The sequence below is a fragment of the Kryptolebias marmoratus genome, linkage group LG24 (genome assembly GCF_001649575.2).
Source record: "Kryptolebias marmoratus isolate JLee-2015 linkage group LG24, ASM164957v2, whole genome shotgun sequence".
Lineage (NCBI taxonomy): Eukaryota > Metazoa > Chordata > Actinopteri > Cyprinodontiformes > Rivulidae > Kryptolebias > Kryptolebias marmoratus.
Window position 1 is genome coordinate 2,200,887 of NC_051453.1, and position 10,634 is coordinate 2,211,520.

Here is a 10,634-nt window from a genome sequence, read left to right on the forward strand (position 1 = left end):
CACACACACACACACACACACAGACACACACCACGACATATCTTATATCTTTAACACTTTCTTTTTGTGTTTCTCCCTGCATCAGATCAGTCAGATTGACAGAACTTGCTGTAAAGCTCTACAGGCAGGAACAGCCCTCTGGTCATGTTTTCTACAAGGTCTGCAGGATTTTACCAAAGCTGTGTTTACGTCTGTGTTAGGTAAATGAAGCTTTTAACTATAAAATGTTTTACTAACAGGTATAGTGCTTGGGAAGATGTTTAGGTAGATAAAATTAAAAGATGTTGATCAATACAACAAAGTATTATAAAAAAAACACCAACATCAAAAACCCTATTTAAAATGTCTTACATCTGCAAAAAACAAACAAACAAATCCTTTAACAATACTCTAATTTCTAAAACAAAAATTGAAAGATTTCAAAAAGTGTTGCTCATAAGTCAGTCAAAGGAACCTCATTTAAAGCAGTGCAAGAGGTCCAAATATTTCAAATAAATAAATAAACATCCAAGCCAGAAGGAATTATTATGTAGTTGTTTTTTTTCAGCTTCACGCATCGCAATTATCTCAATTCTCTGATCCCTGTAACTTCAAATGTCATTTATAAACTTTACTTTCTTCCAGTCTGGAGTACAGAAAGAGCTGGCTGTAAGTTACAGTTTGTGTAAAATGAAATTATTTTTCTCCAACAACTATGATCATTTTAACTTCTATTGTCAAGTAGCTTTGAATGCAATTACTGTGAAGAATAAAATTAATTAGAGGCATAAATTATAACAAAAGTAAAACTTCATTGCATTTTTCAGATGTAAAAAAGGAAATCACAGCTTCTGATTACTGTTTTATGAGGAAACAGTGTGAGGATGGTTTAGAGCAACAAAGATAGAAATCAAGGTTGTTGTGTGGATAGATTAAGACAATTTTTGATCCTTCTTTTGTTGTGAAGGTTCCCATTTTTAAATAATCCAAACAAACCAAAATAATAATTTGATCCAAAATGAGAAAATAAATTCATGTAAACCTTTTTCATAATCTTTTTTCCAGAATCTTTAATTGATTTTAATGATATCTAAACTGTGTCTACATGTACAACCATTTCCAGTTTTTTTTTCAGCTTCTGTTGAAATATATGCAGAATAGCATTGTTTACAAACTTACAATTATCGGCGGGGAGGCAAAATTTGGCAGGTATTTCTTTTCTGGAACCCTAAATACTGAGAATAATTTTGTTGTTTACACAGGAAGTAAACAACATGATTTCAAAACAAGGTTTTTTATTTTATTTTATTTTGCATTAATACGAGGCGAAGATAAGAAATGTGTCTAATCTAAAAACAAAACAAAAAAGCAAAGAAAAAGAAAGTAAAACTAAAAGAAAACAGCATAATTTCAGTGTGGTTGTTTATAATGGGAGGGGGCGTCTCCACTGGGAGCACTGGCCTAATAAGGTTAAATACCAGACAGTGAATAATCTCCCAGTAAACTGTCTACTCATGAAAAACACAGAGATGCAGCAGCAGCAACTCTCGCTTTCTGCCTGGCTGTCCCCCCCTCCTGCCCCAGCCTCTCTCCGTCCACACCGGTCCCTCTCCTGCTCTCCTTCCTCCTGCCTCCTCCTCCTCCTCTTCCTCAGTCCTCGTCTCGTCTCAGTAAGTAGGATAAGGCTTGGAGAGCTCTGTCGTCGTGGTAACTGCCAAAAGTATTCAGTTTGAAGTTTGAGGAGGTCAGTTTGTGGGTCAGAGTAACTCCCCCCAACCACACGCACACACACCCACACGCACACACACACACACACACACACACTGAGGGCTGAGGACAGAGTAGGGGTGTTGAGGGGACCCCATATGGACCTGGGCCTTTTTAAACAAGGGCTCTAGGAGGGGGATATGATGTTTTTGGAGGGGCAAGGGCCACTGCAAATCTCTGCTTCTAAAACAATTGTGGTGCCAGAACTTTTTAGATTTTTGGGATTGAAATTAAGCTGATTATGAGTGATATCAGACATTGTTCTATTTGGATTTCAGTTCAATAATCCCAATGATTTCCATTCTTTACTTTGATGATTAGTAAACTTGTGCTTCATTGATGGTTGATTTATGGTAATACTATATATGTTTTTTTTCTTAAAACAAAACAAAAGGATAATAAGTTTGGAAAGGAGTAGAAAACAACCGCTGTGAAAAAATACATAAAGTTGTCTGGTCTGGCTGTATTGTATTGTGTCATTTTGTTTGGTTGTTTGTTTTTATAACTTTTTGATTAATAAAACTTTACAAGCCAATAGTTTGTTTTAGTTTTGGTAAAATGACCAATGCAAAAAAAAAACTTTTTCATAAAAAAAAAAAGTTATACACTTGCATGCAAAAAACAAATCTTTGATATGTGATCAAGTTAAAAATAATTATCTTGTGCTTCAAAATATTTTAACATTTTAGAGATAATGAAATTATAATCAATTTATCAATGTTTAAATACCTTATGTAAATGTTTTAACTGGTTCTTTGTTGTACAAGTACAAATGCATTTTTCTGTAGACTGAACTCAAGTCTGCCTGCAAAGTTATGTATTCACAAAGTGAACATCACAGAAGTTGGTCCTGTTACTCCTAAAAATAAAATCATTAGTGATCTGCCCAGCCAGTGTCCAACTGTTTCCAAACTTTTGTTGTTGCCTCGACTGTAGGCCACGCTTGTCTTTGTACGTAGATATTTATCTGTGTGTCCGCTCACACCTTAAAGATTCTGGGTACTGGGTCGTGGTTTCAGCTCGTTGGTCACAGACTGTTGCACTTGGAGCAAACACACAAATCGTTCACTGCCTCCACACCAGCACCTCCTCAGTCACCCAAAGTGAAAGACACCATAAGTGACTGGACAACATATAAGACAACTCTTATCTGTAAAAGAACTGATTCTGGGAACTTTGTTGCTTCAAATCCACATAAAGTTTTTACTGATTTTCCAGCAGAGCTGCATCAGTGCTGGTTGTTTTTAATGTATGTCAGGTTTTATTTCAGTGGAGATGATTCTAATAATGAATCTATAAAGCTTTTTAATGAAACTTTTTTCTTGTGTTTTTCTGACTCTGTCCAGGATGGATTCTGATGTAAATCTTTTCAGTCAGTTGGCTGCTGAGGCTCAGCAGGTGGTCCTCCAAATCCACAGTAACCCCCAGCAATCCCTGTCCAGCCAATCCAAGCGCAGCTCTGTTCACCAGTGTGCTTAGTTAGCCCTGACAGGGACCCTGTGTGTGTTTGTGTGTAGGAGAAAGCTGCAGTCGAGGATTGATTGTGAGCTTGCAATGGCCATTAGAAGTTTATCAAAAAGTTTGTATCTGTTGTGAGATTGTGTTTGAGTATTTGTAACAAATTACAATAACTTAGACAGGTTGTTTGTCTTAATCTCACATCCATCCATATGCTTTTGTTAAAATAGATCTGAAACTTGCTTTGTTGTTATTGATACACTATAGTGTTCTTACCAGGTCCAGGATAAAAGTTTAAAATATTCTGTGCGTTTTCAAAGATTCTGTAACAAAACGTCTGTAAGTTACCCAGGGTTCACAGCAAATACCAGAAAAATGCATTCAAATTTTATAACTGTAACAACTTCAACATATATTAAATTTGTCTGCAAAACTTTCACAGTAATTCTGCAGAAGACCAACACTGATAACTATAAAAATGGGCTGAGGCCAATATGCAAATATAATATTAGCAAAAACTAGGGTGATCATTTTAAAACAGGTTCAGAAATGAAACTTTAATCTTTACATTTTACTTCTCCACAAACTATTCTATTACAGAGTTTTGTATAAAACATTTTCAGAGTTTAAGAAGGCATGCACTAACACTGGTCTTTGTGTGTAGCTACTTTTTTGCTTGGAAAAAAAGACAAATTATTTTCAAAGATTAAAAGAAAACAAATGAAGTGAATTGACCTTATGTAAATTTTGCTAAATTTTGTAAACAAGAACATGTCAATAATTTTCTTGAAGTAAACTGAACTGACCAACAAACATGACCACACAAGAGGCAGCTGTGAATAAGAGTTTTAGAGACAAACCTCAGAGCTGCTCAATAAACTGGATCCACTGGATCTAAGCCTCCTGATGGAGCTCTTTGACCTTGATCATTTATTTGACTTGATTACTTCCTTTTGCTAGTGATATATTAATGAGAATGATGAGTATCTGAAGACCTTTTATCATCAAATGTCTGTGTGTTAATGTGTGTTGGTGTGCAGTGGATGGACGGATGGTGTGCATGGCTGAGCTATCATCAGCTTTGATTGGCTTTGAGTGGCTCTGAGTGCTGGGTTCGTCCCAACCGCTTTCCAGGGTGCTTAGGAGCACTGGCTTGTGTGTATATGTGTACATATATGTTTCTCTGTGTGTGTCTCAGGATTTCTGAGTGCAGATATGTGTTTATAGGGGCATATTAAGCCCCTGCATGCCCTGCAAAGTACAAAAACATACAAGGGCATCAAGGAGGATGAGTGGTTTTAGAGACTGCTATTCAAGCAGAGGATGAGGGTTAAAACTGCATCAGCAAGCAGCTGCTCCACTGAAGTGTCCTTGAGCAAGACACTGTATCTCTATATCCAAAAATGATGAGGATAGAAAATGAATAACACAGTTCAGCTGTTAAATGATTAAGGTAATGCAAGTGTAATTTGTGTCCTAAAATGACACTCTACAGTTTTTTTCCCTATATGAGAAAGATGTTCTGTCTCAGACTCCAAGAGCTTTAGATTTTGAGTTATAAAAGCAAAACCTCAGACATCCTATTAGGCCACCTTGAAAACTTCTTTCCAATTGACTGTAAAGTTTAAAGACTGCAGCTGTCACTTAGTAAAAATGGATCCAAGGCCTTGTTTTTCTCTGCACACATCAAAAAGAAACAACTGATTAATTACGTGATGAGAAAAATAATAAGCACCCATTTCCTCTAGGCTGAGAGGAAGTATGGCCAAGCCAATTGCCTAACTCCTCCTGCCTTTCTTTGAGATGCACGCATACCAAAGGCAGCACTAAAGGGAGGAGAAAAGCTCTCAGTTAATATTTAACCAGGTTATGTAAAGACACAGTCAGATAGCTCAACTTATGAGCAAATACATGCATGTGTGAGGGACAACAGCTTTATAACCTACAAGTTTAGAAATTCTGCAGCTCTGAGGAATTATTAAAATACTTCTAACTTCATACATGGATGAACTTTAGCTCTCAGGTGTAACACAAAATGAATTTGGTACACGTTCTTCTATATTTTACAAAATCAGAATGCTTTTTATTATTGAATTTCTGTTTGTGGAAGTGAATAAAACAAGACATTAGAGTGCAATAAAACTTCATCATCAGGTTTAAGACCAAGTCAAATGTTTCATTTTAACCTGATTCCAAAAGAAAATTAGTATATTGTTGTTTCTGAATAAAAGATCAAAAATTGTACAGTCACTGAGGCACATGTTTGATGTCACAATAAATCTCTTAAAAGTATTAGCAAGGTGGTAATGTCAACTTTCAGTTACTTATTTGAGACTTATTTTGCTAAAATTTGATGTGGTAGTTGAGAGTCATTAACAATATATACTCGCAAGATTTTTGCTTAAAACCTATGTACTAACTGTTAGTGTCATCTCTATCTGTTAGCAAAACATCTCGTGACCCTCTGGGCAGATTTTTCAGAAAGTAATCACTGGATGTACATCTACAACACAACACATACTCTGAGGACTAACACAACTCGCAATATTTCACAATTCTGCATGAGATTGCACATAACATTATTTACAAGGTTTGACCAAAACAACTATAACTCATCTTTAAATGATCTTAGTTAAAGACTCTGGCATGAAAGGGTCTAATTTTAAAATAATTTAAATTATCTACAAAAGGCTTTAAAGAGCCACAAGCCTAATGACCTCACTGCATCCCCTGTTAGCTGTGTGCATACGTGCATTCATGGATGTCTGCAAATGTGTTAAAAAGAGAAAGCTCTTTTTTTGGCCTAGTTGGCATTAGTTGTACCATGTGCTTCTGTGTGTGTGTGTGTGTCTGTGTGAGAGTTGCTGTTTTGTATAGAAAGTGCTGCGTGCAGTAGAACAGGGATTTGGTGCCATCAGCACAGTGATGTCAGCACACAGAGACAAACAAAGCCAGAATCCAAACCCTCTCCCAACTACCCACAATCCTGTTGGAAAGTGTGGGGGGCCCAGCTCTGGGGTCCCACTGTTGTTAAAACACACAAACACACATGCACATGCTAACAGGTTTTTACATACAGAAATGTACATGCAGTTTATGTAATGCATTCATACAATATTTGTAGTGGTAATATTTAGTCAAACTCCTTTAGTCCGAGCACAATTACACATACTCAGATTAGGTATGAAAGTATCAGAAACAGATCAAGCATTTTCACTCTTTAAACTCAGCTGAAAAGTCATTTTAAGCCAATAGTTTAGTCTTTTTCTTTTTTATTCTAATGAAAATTACTTTTAAGTAGTGAAATGAGCCATTGATACACATTTCTTCCACTTTCTAAACCTCCAACCAAGTTTTTGACTCTGCATTGTGCCAATTTTAATGCTCTTACAGCGGTGAATGAGCAGTTAAATCAGAAACACACCTGTGTTTGCATTGGCCTGGCCCTCTGCCACGCTGCGCCAGCCTCAGCTGCATGCTTTGCAAATGGAGGATGACAGTACTGTTTTTGTGGTGTACTTCATATGTATATACTGTGACTGCAGAATTTAAAATAGATATGATAATGTGTTTAGATAACACATTGAGGCTGTTTTATCTGAAGGGCACAGGAAAGCACATCAGCCACAGAGAGATTCTGAAAAAAAATATTGCCAGGTTTAGATCTGAAATACAATATTTAATTTGTTAGTAATGGTAACTTCTGTTGAGACTTTCTATTTACCATCTTCTATTTTCCATCACTGCCACGTTAAGTTAAGCTTGGACATTATAAACCTTTTAATTTGATGATTTAAACACAAAGTTGTAAATGTAACTGTAGTGTTAGGAGACCAGAGGTTGTTCATCCTGAAGTAAGGCCTTAATATTTGTATTTCTTAATACACCCATGGTATAGATGTCATTTTTGAAAAAAAAAATTTTTTTACTAAAACTGGCTTGGTTTGTGTAAGGTAGTATCTCACTTTACTGCAACTATTGGAGAGTAGCTGGTGACTCAACTTTAACTCAGTATTGCAAGAAAATACACAAAATTTCTTCTGCAGTCTCACAGAATTCAAAATATTGGCACCTAAGCTTCCAGTGAGCCATGAGGCTTCATTTTGCACAATCAGTCTTTTGAAAATTAAGGTTTATTTTTGTGTGCACAGCTTGCAAAATGTATTTATGTTATGTTTTAGACACCTGTGACGATTCTGACGTGTTTGAGAGGAAGTTTGTCCCACAAAATATTTGAATATGTTCAAAATTGAAGCAACACGTTTGTGAGCCTCTGCAACTCCAGTGAGGAAACTGAGACATCCTGGAGACTCCCTCTTGAATGCTGTTCACCAACTAATTGCCAGCAGTCGCAGTGGGATACTACCTTTAACCCAGACCCTCAGCTCACCTCCTTAGGCTGACTCCTGTCTCCTGCTGGTAAAATACTAACTACTTATAAGCACTTCTCCCAATCCATCTAAAAGAAAAACAGGCAAAAAAAAAAAAAAAGTGTGATGTCACAGAACCAAAGCTTATGATTTGATAAATGAACTGTACACCTTGATGTTTTAAAAGCTCTGTCATGTCTTTTCCTCATCAAACTGTTAGAAAACAAATAGTAACTGTTGCTGTTTGAGTCCGCTCATTAAATGTTCCTGTCCACAACAGTCAGAGTCAGACTGAGGCATGTTTATTTATGTTTTATGTGTGTGTCTTCTCTTTGTGGAATTAGAGTAACTGAGGACGTTACACTCAGACAGGTCCTCATTATACTGAAAGAGGAAGAACCCAGTCGTACTGGATGCTATTCAGCCAAATTTGAAGTTGGGGGGATATGTGTGTTTGTATAAATGCTTTTGTTTTCATATTTACGGTGCACAGGGAGATTTGAAAGCACCTTGTAAAATGTTGTAGAGAAAAATATTGTATCTACCCTCCTCTCTCCTCCTCATACTCTCTATTGGTGTGGGTGTGTGTGTGTGTGTGTGGGGGGGGGTGTTTTGGGGCTGTAGAGGAAGACCAACAACAGTTTTCTGTGACCTGTGTAACAAGAAATTGTTATATTGGGAGGGCAGCCTCAGATTCACACTTAGGTTAGTTTTAGCCAAACTTTCACATAATTCAAAGGCTCAGAGTGAAAGTTTTGTAAGGAAACTTCAGTGCATGAAGGGAAAAAATCAGCAAGCTGCAAGCCCTGAACTGTATTTGTTGCTTGGTAACAGAATCTTGGATCAGGAAACACAGGAAGCTATTGTGGGTGAACAAGGATTCTCTGTGAACTCTGACCTTTGAGTCTCAGCAGCTTTTCACCAAGGCCAAATGTTTTATAAATATATCTCCTGTTTATACATTCACCCACATCTCCTGCTAAATACAAGGAAAATCTTATTTCTGTGCTGATCAAGCCTTAAATGGGTTTGTGCTTCTGCAGGTGACAAGCCTTTTATTTTTCTCTGTATGTCCTGTATCTGCAGAAGTCTTCAACAAAATGCTGCAAAAAAATCAGTTGGATGCACTAACAAATAGGTGTTTAGAATCAATAACAGATCAATGTGAAATCACTTTGTACACAAATTTATATCTCAGATTTTTATTGACATTTCTTCATGTTGTTTTTATTTTCAGTTACATAAGCAAGAAGCAAAGATACAATCAAGTGACTGAGACAATGGACGAGCCAAATGGAAAATTGGAAACTGGTAGGTACACACACATAGACACATGCATTAAATCTCACATACACACGAATGCTCACACACAGGGGAGTCCCGCAGAGAGACACAGCAATGCCTTGGAGGGTACCAGTCATGCCCAGCTTCCGCTGCGCACCCAAATTGAGCGTGGCACAGTGTTTATGAAGTCAGTCGCCTGGAAGGGAGCCAGGCATTGTTCCACCAAGCAGCTGGATGGTAATTTCTAAAGAGACAGAGAGTAGCTCTGCTTCTCACTACTGTTGGTTCTGCGTCTTCTGGTGATGAGGGTATCACAGAAGATATATTTTATGGTAAAACGGGGGTAGGTAAAGATGCAAAATACAAGAGCCGCATAGTGGTTTGTAAGAGGTTTTTAGTGTCTTCCAGCTTTCACAAACAGCAACAAGTGTTTGCACTAGAGTTACGAGATACTAAAATGTGATAAAAAAAAAATGAAAACATGAAACTTTAGACAAAAATGACTTCAATCCAAAACTCCTGCCTTCATCCCTTGATGTGAGAAGCTCTTGATTCTTCGGCCTCTTGAACAATCCTCAACAAAAGACCCCAAGAGCTTATAGAAAGCAACTCAACTTCCTTTCCTTTTTAGTCTTGAAGCTGTTACAGCTCTCAAACCCTTCAGATAAAAAAGTAATATCTTCAAAAAACAGGGATGGCACATCACAGGATCGCTTCCCAACCTGGGTCCTTGTGGGTGAAGTTCGGATGTTTTCCTGCCTCTCGCGTAGTGACTGCTGGAGATAGCTACCAGCCCCCCACGACCCTGAAAGGAGAAGTGGGTAAAAGAAAATGGATGGATGGATGGATGGATCTTTAAAAAAACAAGAAAGGAAGACTGGTTGCCTTTTATTCAATCGCTTCAGATTACCATGTCCTGGGTAGTTGAGAATCTGCACCGTCTTCCCAAAGAGACAAGTTTTTGCCTGCTGAGACATTAAGAACTGGTACAAGATGAGGGACTAGCTCTGAATCAGCCTTCAAATCAAGATGGGTCACTATTGTCTCTCTGGTTTGTGGCTTATGTTTTGATCCTGGAATTCATTATTTTGACTGTCAATATACTTGAAAGCTGAGAACTAAAAATAACCTCACTAGACCAGTTAATGTACAATTAACCTAATGCATCCCTTACTTTATTAAGTGATTTACTCTAAATGGAGAATTAATTTGAAATAATATTGTCTTGCTCTATCAAAAATTATGTGAAACATTAGATTTTAAGTTTGGACATATAAGAAAATATTTATATACCGTAGATCACAAATCAACTGAAAGTAATCATTTTCCAATAGATTGTTTTAGAAGCATCTCAAATGTGTTTTCAAGGCATTTTGAATTGGGCTTTTGTCTTTTTTGGTTGATCAGTGAGGTGGACATTTTCCTTCTCTATGAAGAAACTCAAAGAAGATACTGTAAATAAATTTGCTCCACTTCAGATCATCACCTGATCTCAAAGTAGGTTTAATTTTTCAATTCCTTTCTGCAAACTTACCTTATTTTGTTTAACAGTTCTGCACTAGTGAGTTCAATCAATCAAATTTCAATCAAATTTTATTTGTATAGCACATTTCAGCAGCAAGGCATTTCAAGGTGCTTTACATAATTAAAAAACAAAATAAAAACAGCATGTGACAATGAATAAACAGTAAGAAAGAGACAAACATCAAAACCCCGCACTCTAACCCTAATTTAGCCATAAGCAACTCTAAACAGGTGGGTTTTAAGTTGAGATTT

General features: G+C 37.0%; 1 non-coding gene across 2 annotated transcripts in view; it reads left to right on the forward strand.

Annotated features, from left to right (window-relative positions):
• LOC108248624 overlaps positions 1-10,634 on the forward strand; it is a 137,389-nt gene that overhangs the window by 112,498 nt on the left and 14,257 nt on the right. For both annotated transcript variants that reach the window (XR_001809143.3, XR_001809142.3), the window contains one exon: positions 8,812-8,885. This is a non-coding gene — a transcript (SRY-box transcription factor 2). The remainder of the gene's footprint in view (positions 1-8,811; positions 8,886-10,634) is intronic.